Source organism: Gallus gallus, chromosome 1, assembly GCF_016699485.2.
Source record: "Gallus gallus isolate bGalGal1 chromosome 1, bGalGal1.mat.broiler.GRCg7b, whole genome shotgun sequence".
NCBI lineage: Eukaryota > Metazoa > Chordata > Aves > Galliformes > Phasianidae > Gallus > Gallus gallus.
In genome coordinates this window covers 41345640-41359997 of record NC_052532.1, presented here as the reverse complement: position 1 = coordinate 41359997, position 14358 = coordinate 41345640, and positions in this window count along the sequence as shown.

Genomic DNA, 14358 nt, shown 5'->3' with positions numbered 1-14358 from the left:
TTAACTGAGAGAAATGAAAAAAAAAATGTGATAAATGCAGCCTAAAATTGATAATTCATTATATTCTCACTAGAAAGAAAACCTGTCAAGGCCTTTTTTACTGTTTCATTGTTGGTTGTAGCTGTTGTCTGCTGAACTAGCCAGAACTCTGAATGAAGAATTAATTTCAGTGCTTGCCAGAAACTTAAAAAGATTTGCAGGTGTGTTTGGTTGCCAGTGAAGAGGCCAAAAGAACTCCATGCAGGAAGAGCAAGTGGTTTACTGTCTGAATCATATCATGCTGTGATGTGAAATCACATCAGAGCCTATCTCAGTTTCTTGTTTTCATAAAGAGGATAAAGGTGAATACGAAGAAATCGTTCAGTAAGTTAGAATGTATAGCAAGCAAATGGGTGAATTTACAGATAAAGCTCTATAAAGTTTTCTGTCAGTAAGACCTTTTCTGGTACTACAGTCCAATAACTCACAGAATGTCAAACAGCAAGAATATGAATATTAATGTCTACTTACTGATGAAGAAATAATAAATATAAAATCTTTTATAAAATACAAGCAAAGTCATTACAGAATGACAGAATCATAGGGTTTGGAAGGGAGTTCTGGAGATCATCCATTCCAACCCCTTGCTAAAGCAAACATGAAAAAGGTATCATCCAAAAAGATCCCATCAATTTTTGATTTTGCATTACACACTTGTCTACTAAAGCAAAACTGTCATTGATGTTTTCAATATTAATTCCCCCCACATCTCCTTTCTATTTTGAGCAACGCTGTTCTCTAAAACAAATTTTGTGTTCAGGAAACACTATAACCAGAAGGGATTGTTCCTTGTTTTTAAATTATTCACCTAGCTTGACACAAAGGAAAGTAAGGCTAGGAGGATCTAGTAGAGGTATTAGGATTTGTAATTGTTTTAGCAGCATAATTAGCTCTTTACAGTTATTAAACCATTATGGTTGTCATCCGTTTTAAATACTTTGCCTTAAACCTTAGTGGTTTATTGTTAATTGTGGGATTTGATATAAATTTAATTGGCTAAGATGGCTGAATTAAACAATCTGTGCATCCTATAATGTAGATTTCTCTAACGGATTTTTGTTCCTCTGGGAACAAGACAGAAATAACCACAGTGGTGACAAATGTAACACATTGAATTTAATCTTAATTCTTTTTTACCCAAGTAATCAGAGCATGAAATGCAATGATTAATAATGAATCAATATCACCAGGAAAAAGAGTAATAGTATTATTTCCAGAATATTCTGTATAATGGTTTAGCACTTCTCCTCACATGAGACAATAAAGAGAGACAAATAGCAAGGAGCAGGATGTCCAAGAAAGACTCAATAAGAATTCACTTCTTAATATTTAATGCAGAAAGAAGACAAAAATTTCACCTATGTGGTGTGTGGACTTTGGACTGCAATCAGAAGCCTATCCAGGTTCCCTCTTCAACAGGACGGGATAAAATAGGATGAAAGAGCCCATGGATCAAGAAAGATAAAGACAGAGAGATCGGTTACCAATTACTGTCAGAAGCAAACAGATTCAACCTGGGGAAAATTAATATAATTTATTGCCAGTTAGAATACATTTAGACATTTTAATGTCTGTCATTGTCACTCTTTCCACCACCTTCTTCCCAGGTTCAACTTCACTTCATTTTCAACTTCTCTACGTCCTTCCCACACCTGAATGGCACAGGGAAGATGGACTAAGTGGAGAGTTGCAGTCAGTCTATTACAGTTTCCCTCTGCCTCTCCCGCCTCCTCAATGCTTTCTTCTGTTCCTTCATTACCTCCTCTCCAGTGGCCACATTTCCTGAGTGGGCTGTTCCTTCAGACCATTTGTACTTACTCCATCATGGGCTTCTCCACATTCTGCAGGGAAATCTCTGCATTTTGAAAGTAAATGATTACTGCATTAGTACTCCTGCAGTTCACACAGTTGTAGGATAATGATCTAAGAAAGACTGACGTTATCTTTCACAAATATTTGAAAGCAAAAACAATATCTGACAACTTCACCATTGATTTAGTAGGCATCACTGCAATAGAAATGCTAGGTCCCAGCTTGAACTAGTGATTGAACACCTAGTGGGAAGGCAGGACCAACTCTGGAGAGCTCAAGGTCAAGCAGCACATCTGAGTGACTGGAAGGAGTGGATCCTGGCTTTACCCCTTCCTAGACCTCATTTAAGGGTTGGTAGTGGCGGCAAAAGTATCTTGCCTGGAGATCTCTGCCTACTCTGGGACTGTACAGGCCTTCCTGAGGTAAGTAAATTCTTTTCCCTTTTTCTACACTTACTGTTATTCATCCAAGAAAGTCATTCTTCACCTTGGACCAAGACCTTGCTGCCCTGCCTACTTGTAGTAACTGCATATTCAACAAAGTGCTCTAACTTTTTAGGCATATTTGTAAATGCCCTAATAAGTGCTTTGCAGAACTGTGATGCATTTAAGCATAAGAATAAATGCTTTGCGGTACTATAAGGAATATTTATCTGATAGTCTTGACCTAGTATAGAATGATCACGTTCTCTAGGGATTGCTAGTAGTGTAGTTAAATACAGTTTCTCCTCAGCTGCACTTGTGAAATAAAATCTTTTAGACACTGAATGTGAATGGCAAATTATGTCTCAAAGACAAAAGAAGTCTGAGATAAGAAAAGCTTAGACTTCTATGCACTCAGGCATCCAAAGTCATGGAAGGCAATTTAATGCTACTTGGATTTTCAAAGTTCACATGACTTATGTGAAACTTTCTTTTGTGGTTATTTTCTCCTTTTCTTGAGTAATGTATTCCTTGGCATAAAGTCCATTCATGATAATCAAAATAAAGTATAAGTTTGAATATTTTACTATAAATGAAGCTGGAAAAGAGGATTTGTAGTTTAAAAACTTTATAGTACAAAAGTCCTTTCCAGTGTGTTATATGCTTTAGTTAGCAAGATGCAGAAAGTTTCAACAGGTAGGTTTAGTGCTCTTTTCCCTAACAGATCTGAGCTTTATTTCTCTGGCTGGTATACTTCTCTATTGATTTCTTACAAAAAGAAGAACAGAAGCTAAAGTAAATGAAGAATGTTATTGTACATATTCCCAAATAATTGAAAATCAGTTCACGTGGCTCTGCAAACTGTTTAAAACAAATCATAAGCAATTTTAAATGAGCAAAAAATCTGCAACCAATAAGGCAAGCATTTAGTCTAATCACATATGCTGCTTTATCAGCCATGGAGTAATCCTTCAATAACTGCTAAAAACCTAGTGCAGAGTTCTTAACATCACTATTCTTACATTTATTTAGAAATAAAAATATACTTTTTACTTTTCTTTAACATCTAGCATCTTACAGGCACAGATTGTTACAGGCACAGATTGATGGAAAAACTACATACACACTAGAACAATTTTGTACCTAAAAACGGTTGCACACAGACGGTGCAAATTAGTTATATTTTGTATGGTGTGTGCAACCTCCAATTCTAAAACTTAGAGATAGTGAAAGAGTATAATATGAAGAAAAAGAAAAAAATTGCATTATAAAATGAAATTTTTAAAACGATTTATTTTCACCTGCGATTAGTTTTTAGGGTTTATTGTTATTTTTAATGGGGGAAAAAAAGGATGCTGGACAGATATGCAGCTTTTTTTCATAAAACTCTTGGTTTCATTTCTCTTTGATTATCTGTGTAGCTGTTCAGAAATCAATTTTACAGGAAAAACATTGCAAGCAGCCAGAGGGCATAAAATTTTAAGGGAAAAAGAAAACTTGTAGACTTTAAAATGAGGAAGGTGTTAAAATGCTACCAAAACCTATCTGAATAGAAAACCTTGAAAACATGTGACAAACTAAATAAAATGGTTATTTTTCCCATTCTTTGTTCCAATATCATCACTAAAGCCTTTATAAAATAACTGCAAAGTGGTTTGGAACTGTCACTATATTCTATTTTGGCATTTTGCATCTCACTTTGCACAACTTTAAAGTGACATTATGCATATATATAAGAATTTTTCCCAAGTACACATTCCTGAGCAACTTCCATTCACTATTTTCTATGTGTGTTTTTAGTAACTACCATAAGTGTTCTAATGTCATTTTGATTTAATCTTGTTCTACATTTAATCTTGTACTATACTCTTTCCCATCCCTATGGGAGAAAAATGAGTGAGTGGATATGCAGTGCTTAGGTGCCTACTAAGGTTAAGCCACTTTCCTAGACTGGTATCTTTGAACACAAATCAGAACAGTTTGAATTCTTTTATTTGGTTGACTCCATTTTCTGCTGGAACAGAAGTAGTGTGCAGTATTAAAGAAGGGGGGGAAGTAATTGATAACAATCTCTCACTGATACATCAAATTGCTCAGTAGCTTATAAATGTGTGATATCAGTTCACAGATTTAACTGATGTTTATATTTGTCATGGTAATTGACTTGCAGAAATCAAACTCCATAACCGCAAAGTAGTTATAAAAGCAGTATGTTTATCAGCACTGCACACACATGCTGGCTGCAAACATGTCTGTTTGCACACTGTTGCACAACCTCCTAGCTTGCACACTGTGAGGTAGAGGTTAAAAATATTTATAGAAACAAGTCATACGTATGCCACAAATAGGAGGGATATTTACACTTACTTCTGAGAGATTATTGTTATTGTCCACCCCTAGCCCAGCCCCTTTTAGCATGCTACTGAATCATGGTGGTGGTCTTCTGGGGTCATAGGATTAAGGCTTGGAGTCTTCCTCTTGTTGTCCTTTTTCACCTTTGGTCTGAATTAAGCCTAATTGCTGACTCTGTCTTTGTGGTTTATGCCATTCTTGAAAAGAATGCAACAGATATCCTGGCTGGATGCAGTCCTCTCAGCCTTATCTTCCCTAGCTTTTACAACCATGTTTTGCAAATCTTGTCTCCTTCTGTCTTCCTTAAGCAGTTCAGCAAGGTTTAAGCAATGCTTCCCCTTTTCAAACAATTTTAAAGAAATACGCTGCACATCAATTACATCAGTAATAGTGATATAAATCACTCTTTTCATCATTAAATATATTATAAAATACAGATATTGGTAATTTTCTGCCAAGAATATTTTGATTTAATTATCAAAACTACAACTTTTTTTTTAAAGAAAAACAACACCAGCAACAAATAAAAGCTGATATTCTTACAGAAAATCTCAGTTTATTAAGAAAGTTATTAGGAACTTTCCCTTCTGTGTCAGATTATTGCACTTTAAGAAAATCTTGATATCACATGGCAGCACTTGGATTTTTGCAAGGACATTTCCACTTGCAGTTCTCTAAATGCAAGAAAAATGAGGAATGCTGCTAGAGCTGCAATGCCATTTGGAGTTTAAAATCCCAAATTCAATAGAGATGTATAGATGTCAGTACATATTAAATAGAAAGCAAAAAGCTTTCAACATAAAGGAAAAATTACTACGGTGTTTTTGTTTATTTATTAAATCTGAATATAGACACTTGCTCATTTCAGAGATAATTTATCAGGAAACTTCAAATGAAAGACATATACTAAAAAAAAACTAATATTTTCATGGATATACATCAATTTACAGGCAGGTAGCACGCAGAAGTCTGCCTTGCTCCTAAGGCAATAAGGTTAAGAACCTGTCTGTGACCCCAAAGCCATCTCTCCAGTCTTTCTGACATTAGCAGAAGGTCCTCTGCCTGTTACATCATAAGTTCCTAATTTTTTAGCCATGAATAGTAAAAGTTTGTTGAGTACATGCTTTCAAAGTAATTCTCGTAGACATCTGACTTGAGAATGGAAGAAATCCATGTTGTAGTACACCCTCAATCTGTACTCTGCAAATTCTGACAGGAACTCAGCATAGAATCTTGATTTACAGACGGAAGTAAAATCAACAGGAATATTTGCTTTAGGATGGAATTAGAACATTACAGTGCATATTTGAAAATGGTGTTTCATAATGTGCTGTTTCTGAAAATCTAGCTTATAGGAAGATCCAATATCTTTGATATAATTTATAAAAAAAGTAAATGATGAAGCATACAGCTTTGTCCTTAAAACAGCCTGATTTTCAAAGAAAGAACTTCACCACTTCAGAAGTATTGCCTAAGCAATGAAAGGTGATTTAGTATCATTAGTACTTGAACACTCTGACAATTCAAGGGAGTTTTTAAGCTTTTTTTTTTTTTTGCCCCCCCTCTACTCCCTACCCATACAGAAGGGACAAATATGCTAGAAAAATATTCCTCCTGTTGACATCCAGCAGTCCTTTACTAATGAACTGGAGTCATGTCCTTCTTAATAAGGCAAGACTTAATCCTTCATGGACAGAACACCTCTGACCTGCTTTGATCAAAATGCTTGAACACACACTTAATATTATATATGAGCAGTCCCTCTGAAGCCGGCATGGAGCTGAAGTTGATACAACTCATTTTTAAGTCTGCTGCCAATTCAATGTTATTCTACAATGTATATTAAAAAAAAAAAAGCTCCATCCATTTTCTTTGGCTTATTCTCCACTCCAGTTCTAAACATCAAGAACTTTGTGATACTAAGCCTGAGTTTTTTTGCATACTGCATGTAATGACCTATTTCTTTTGCTAACCTTTAATTTATATACTCCAAATCAGTTTAACATCAGCTAACTCTTCTCCTGCTTACCTGGAACACTTCGTTGATTAATTAAGGTATGATTATTTTTTTTTTTTCCAAATACAAGTAAACACTGAACATTAGTTCCCTAAACCCAGGGACTGGCAACTGATTTATGTGATCTAGCATGTAACTTTTAATCTTGAGTAAGGGAAGGTACAGATAAATCCCACAGATATGCATATGTGTCAGAATTTATGACATAGTCTTGAGACAGTAACAAAAGGACAGATAGCTTGATCACAAATTGTTTGCAGGAATTCTGGGTTATCTTAACATTATACTTATTTAAAATTATTATTATTGATAAAAACTAGTTTCTCTTTGCCAGAAAGATGAAGATATGTATCAACTAAAATGAAATGTACTTCTAGCTCTTCAACAAAAAGTGAAAAAAACCAAAACCATTGTGAGAACTTAAGGTAAAATAAATAAATAAAATTTCTTTATCTCCTTTTTTAGACCTTGTATTTTCCCCAGTCTTAAACTACTCTAGAGGATATTATCTACTATAAATGATACATTTTTTGTTGTTGTTGTTCAAGTCAACAGCTTAAAATCAGCAGTTAAAACCTTCCCTTGTAAATATATCCATTCTTACATAGAGATATTTGCATTTAGTTTTCTTCAATTGTGTGGAATTTATTCCTGTACATTCCATCTGGAGTTTCAGGCAAAAATTATTCTATAGCAGCAAATGTCTTCCTGGAAAGCTGATATTTCTGATTTCTCAACTATTTTCTAAGCAAATCTCAAAAAAAACCTTGATAGATTGACAACTGATAAGGGACTTTTGGACTAGTAATTAACCAAAGTAATCTTCCTTTTACTTATTAATATACCTGCTGCTAGTGATTTTTTTTTTCTTTCCAGCATTAAAATTTTGTTAAAGTTCTCAATCGTACGTCAGTGCTGCGTTAAGCTAGAATTACAGTAATCAACAGTGAAAGGCCCCAGATGTATTGTGGAAGAGAAAAAGGAAGCCTTTTATCAAAAGCCAGTTCCTGCTTCCTGAACTGTGATACAGCTTCTAAAGTTTCTCTCCAGATAATAGACCACAGTCAGAGCTCAGAATATGGAGAAGGAAAATAGACATATATATGCACAACAAGAGTACAATTCTCCTTACATAGAAGCAGAGGTAGCAAATGAAGTACACCAGCTAAATGAAAGCAAAGATTACTTCCCAGAATCTAGTAAAAAGTAATGTAATTGAACAGCTTCTGGAAACAAGAATAAGTTCTATTTGAGTGAAGGTTCCATAGAAGGAGGTAATATTTAAAGTCATATTATTATTATTATTTCAGTCTGATATAGTGGTAGTCTTGTGAAGTTGGAAAGTCAAAAGAAGAAGGAAGAAGAAGGATACATTACGCTGATAAACTGTTTTGTGTTCTTTGCTGATTATTCCAGTTGGATTTGAATGAATTGTACTATAGTACTAATTCCATCTCATAAAATTCAATACATACCAAATCCTAAGGAAAATGTGTTATTTTGTGTTATTTTTAGCTTTGCCTATTTTCCTTCCACTTTTATTCATTTCACCTCTGAGACTTAAGGTAAACTCAAAGCAGAGACCAGAAAAGCAAATCATTTCCTTTTAATTACTCCTCCAGGAAATCAGTTAATGGAGGTTCAGCCTGGGTCATGTAAAACTGCTATCACAAATCTTTAAGCCAAAAATGTACTAGCAGAAGAAGTAAGTCTGCCACACATGGTGCTACTTTAGATTATTTTTTTGAAGGTTCTTCTTTCACTAATTGATAAAGCGTAAGAAATGCCCAATGTGTAGCAAGAAAGAAAAAAGAACAAGTCAGACTAATAAATTCATAGTCTCCTTCATCTTTAACTCATATCCTGCACTTTTGCCATAACTATGTCATTTGATTCAGAATGAATGTTGTGTACATATTAAAATAATTAAAACTTCCCTGATATGTTTCAAAAATCAATTGTTAACCCTAACAATGGACCAGGAGAAGGCTGAGGTACTCAAACTTTTTGCCTCAGTCTTTGCTGAGAACTGCTCTTCACACAGCCTTTGAGTGAATGGTTTGGAAAATGGGACTGGTGGAGCAATGCCCTTCCCACTGTAAGCAAAAACCAGGTTCATGACCACCTGTGGAATGTGAACATTTGTAACTCAAGGGTCCAGATAGGACTCCGGGTTGCATCTCGAGAGAGCTGGCTGATGTAGTCACCAACCTACTCAATTAGATTTGAGAAATCATGGCTACCAGGTGAAATCACTGGTGACTGGAAAGCATCACTCCCATTTTTAAGAAAGGAGAAAGGAAAACCTAGAACACAGGCTGGTGAGCCTCACATCTGTGCCTGGGGAGATCATGGAACAAATCCTCCTGAATGCTATGTTAAGACATATGCAAGACAAGGAGACGATCTAAGACAACAAGCACAACTTCAGCAAGGACAGACTGTCCATAACAAATGTAATGGCCTTCTGCAATTTATTGACTGCACTGGTGGAAAAAAAAAAAAGAAGAGTAGCTGTTGTCTTCTACCTGGGCTTTTACAAGGCCTTTGTTTTGGTCCCACACCACACGCTTATCACTTAGTTGGAGAGGTATGAATTCAAAGGGTGGACTATTCAGCCGAAAAGGAATTGATTAGAGGATCACAGTGAGAGGGTTATGGTCAAGAGCACTACTGCCAGATGGTGAACAATGACTTAAGACGAGTGCTCTTCTCATCTTTATCAATGAAATGGACAGTGGAATCAAATGTACCCTCAGTTTGTTGATGATACTAAGTTGAGTGGTGCTGTTGATATGACAGAAGGAAGGGATGCCATCCAAAGGGACCTGGACAAGCTTGTAAAGTGGGCCCACAATAACACAGCGATGTCTAACAATGCAAAGTGCAAGGTGTTGCATTTGGGTCATGGCAGTCTCAGATATGTGTACAGACTGGGAGAAGATCTCATTAAAAGCAGCCTGTGGAAAAGGACTTCAGGGTCCTGGTGGACAAAAAGCTTGATGTGATCCAGCAGTGTGCACTTTCAGCCCAGAGGACTGTATCCTGGCTGCTCCTAAAGAGGGGTGGAAGGAACTGTCGCCCTCTACCCTCTTAAGGCCTAATCCCAGAATGAGTTCAAGGCCAGGCTGATGGGCCCCCAGGTAGCCTGAACCGGTGGGGCAGTACACAGCAGATGGGTTGGAACTGGATAATCTTTAAGATCCCTTTCAACATAAGACATTCTGTGATTGTATGATCGTAAGAAATGGGTTGGTAACACTAGTGCTGTATTGCATACAATATTATCAAAGCTTCATATTTGTAGAAACAAAGATAAAGTTGTTCCAGTTAGAGGATGAACATGCTTTTTTAATTACATTATTTTGGGGAGGTAGAATTTTTGTAAAGCAGACAGCATATGTTCTCATGTATGGAATAACAAAAATCATTAAGAGTTGAATAAATTGCCCAATGACAATCCGTGCATTCAGCTAGAGAATTATTAAGTAAAATGGTATTGTGAGAGAAGCAGAAAAAGCAACCCAAAACACAAAATATAAACAAAAACAACACCTAGATAATCTCCTTCTACCATCCCTTAGAATTTTCTTTTTATCCTATTTCACATTTAAACAAAAGGGGGCTAAATCAGAAGGATTTCACAGTAAGAAACCATGCAAAAGTTTTCTGGAAAGAAACAGGTATAATTAAAATAATGGATTTTCATCATATACAGGAAATTTTTGAGCAGCACAGTCTAAAATAATTTATCATAACTATTCTTTGCCAACTACTCTTGTCCTCCCGCATCTCCAAAATACTAGCTTAAATCTAAGAGCTGTTGCTGCATTGCTAACAATATGCAAAGGGTTCACAGAGTGAAATTGGAAAATTTAAGAAAATACAAAAAGAGGAAATTCAAATCCATTTCAACAATAATATAACAAAGATATTTTATATCTGAAGTTTTGGAAGACAGTTAAACAAATATGACTGTAAGAATTTCTTGTGCTTCTTAACATTAAAGGCTTGTATATTTGATGAGTGTTCATTCTTGCAATTTTCATATATGGAAGATAATAAAGCCATTTCACAACATCTAATTTAAAAAAAAAAATTTTTTGTTATAGCTAGGTGTCTGCAAAACAAAGCAGCTCAACTTTTTTTCCTTTTTTTTTTTTTTTTTTCTCCCAAACTGGCAGCAAATATGGTCAGGTTAGGAGGGAAAGTCTTAGATGCTTCAGAAACTTTTTACAACTAAAAAAGGGTGAAAAAGATATAGTGATTGCTGACTTTGATGCAAACTGCATAGGTAGGTTATGTACATAGAAAGTGTTCATCTTGTACTCTTATAAACCTAATGGAAGACAACAACTTCCAAAGAGTTCCTTGATGACAAAGCACTTGTTTACTTTGACGTTTTCTGCTAAAATAACTTCTACAAGTAACAATATTGTGAGCCTTACTCCTAGTGATTCTGTAGTTAAATTGTGAATAATAAAGTACATTAAAGGAAACAGCAATACTTGACCTATATTAAATGTGAACAGGAAGAAAATATGAATAGAGGCATTTTAGATAAATTATGATAAAAAAAGCTTAAGTAACAGCATGGTCTCACAGTCACAGAATGGGTGAGGTTGGAAGGGCTCACTGGAGGCTGCCTGGTCCAACCCTCCTTTATATGGCAAACAGGTATACAGGTATTGGACCAGAGAGATTATCGCATTACAAAGGAGAAATGAAATAAAGATCTTACCCATATCCTGGGCTCACAGAAGAGCTCCAAGAGGAAGGATCTCCACATAGAGATCCTTCCTCCTTCTGAGTCAGCCCTTAAATGAGGTCTAGGAGGTCACTCAGGTGAAATTGCATTCACCTGTGCCCCTGCAGCTGACTCAGTGCTTGCCTCAGGTGGTCAATCAGAGGTTCAGGCTGTGATCCAACAGTTCCTGTACGCTCCTTGCTCAAGCAAAGCCATCTAAGCTATTTGCAAAGTACTGGAATATCTTCAGGGCTGGTGATTCTGCAATGACTCTGGGCAGCTTGTTTCAGTGTTCAGTTGCTCTCACGCTAAAAAAGTATTTCCTGATATTAAGAGAGAACCTCCTGTGACTCCATAACATACTGATGTATGGGATTGTTTCTCCCCAACTGGGTTTTGTGTTACTCTTTGTTTAACTTCATGGGATTCCTGTCAGCCCTGCCTTTCAACATCCTTCTGGATAGTAACACAACCCTTTGTTATGTCAGTCACTCCTCAAATTTTTGGTCATGAGCAAACTAACCCATCATCCAGAGCATTAGTGAAGATACTGAACAGAATCAGAACTAATGTAGTCCTATAGGGTATGTCATTTTAGTCTTTGTGTCACCACACCATTGGCCTGTCCATTCAGCCATTCTTCAGTTAATCACACTATGTGCTCAGTGTTGAAATCCTTACTGGAGTAATGGCCCTTTTCTCATCTTCCAAGCCAGTAAATTCCATCCTGTCTCACTTTCTTGATGGATATGAGACCTCCATGTATCGAGAAACAAAATTCCTCTTCGCTTATATGAAATAAAGGTTAAGGGATTTGTCTGTCTTAAACTAGAAACAACAGCAAGAAAACTAAGTCCTTACTTGTTTGCTTATGTTGGTTAAGTACATAAGGGTGGAATTTATCCTATTATCATCATTTAATTAATAAGTCTTTTTAGAAGTAGGGTTGTAGTTAAAAAATATTATTCATTCAGGATGCTTTTTTTTTTTTTCCCTAGAAATCATACATTGTATTCTCAAGATGATTAACATTAGACTGTTAATATTCTTAAGACCATATGGAACTTAACTAAACACAGTAAAAATCATATTTCAGTATGTGGTTGGAGTTTTCTGCAAAATGCTGCAAAGAATTCAGTAGCATTCCTTCCATTAACATTTAAACGCTGGCTTTGCTCTTTGAAGATTTTTCTAAAAGCTACATATTATTTCACATTTTTTTTCTTCTCAAATTTATTTTACATTTTCTTATTAAGCATATTACCGTATATCTTTATTATTCAGACACATTCTACTCTTAAATCCAGATTCACATAACTTATGAATCCTTTACTGAAGATTTAAAAGTATAAAATATTTTTGTTTAATATTCTAGAATTATTCAAACTAAAACCAAATTGAAAGTAGTAGGACCCGACTTTTCATAACTGCTAAGCAATCATCATAAGAATCTGTAAGTCTTTGAAACACAGTAAGTATGGAAACCCATGAAGCTACTTAGACATCAATGATGATGCTCAGCTACTGTAAATTGCCAGAACTCTAGTGAAACTTATATGCTTAGAGCAATATTTACAGTTGCAGTAATTTCATTTAAAAAATAGTAAATAAAAAAAAAAATCAGGTGTACTGTATTTATTAAACAGTGTTGAATTTCAAAACTATAAAGAAATAAAGAAAAAGCCATAAGCTAGATACTGGTAATAAAAAACTCCTGCTTTTAATGAGCTAGTATGTCAGGAAAAAAAAAATGCAACTACTCTTAATTAGAAAAAAATAATAATACTCTTCACTTTTATAAATTAAAAAGTTGTGCTTAGTTTGCTTAGTTAATTAAATATCTATAATGTCCTACCTGTAGAATTAGATTTGAATTGAGATTATTTCTTGCCTGGGTGTAGGTTTACTTATAATACCATCAGTTTTACAGTGATTTGTTTTATGAAATAAAGAGGTTTACATTTTGGCCCAGACATTTTTGTATCTTCAAACTATGGCATGAGAAAAGTGCCTCATTTGTGATATACTCCTGTCACCGCAATCATTTTTATCAGTTGAGAAGAGCATGGAAAGGAATAAGCTAGATAAATTTTAACTACTAAAAAAATTCTCAGTGACTGCAGAAGAAATGGATTAAACTTCTGGAGTGCTGGAGATCTGAATGAAAGAAAGAGACAGGAAGAAAAAACTAAAAGAATTGCTTACATTGGTTCTGTATGTTTCTTGTCACTTACATCATTTAAAAAATATTTTAAATATATTAAAAATATTAAAACATCTTTAAAAATATTTCTCAAACATGTAAAGAGATTACCAGGACTTTACAGATTAGTAGTGAGCAGTTTCAAGGTAATGAAAATTAGTTCTCTTTAACAATAGTTAATTTGAATTACACTGTATTCCAGTTGCCACAGACTAAGATTATGCACTGGGAGAGTCACAGCTGTTTGAACTGGTAGGAATGAGGTTATTGCTTCAACAGTATTTCTGAAAATCATCAACATAAAAAAAAAAATCATTTAAAGCACAGCACAGACAGTTTATTTTATAAAATGTACTTTCTTTACATTGACAGAATCCTATAAAAATCAGTGGGAATTCTGATTCACATGTTCAGTCTGTATCTAGTTGACTTTAGATTTTGATCCTACTAGTTCATTTCATCACCTTTTTAACAACAAAACTAATTTTATTCCCTGGGTCCTTTAAATAATTGTAATTTATTAAGAGATAAATAAAGAGTACTGAATTATTCAACTGTGGTTTGTAATATCACTATGGTGCACTGTGAAGCACACGGTCACATTTTGTTTGGCTTTGCTTTGGTGATTAACAGGATCTAGTTATTTCCTTTTCAAAGTGGGAGTAAGATTCACATGGTGGAGGATACTAATGAGAATACTGAGTAGGACAGAACATTACAATTTCTTTTTTATAGTAGACAACTCAGACATACAAGTGACCTCGGA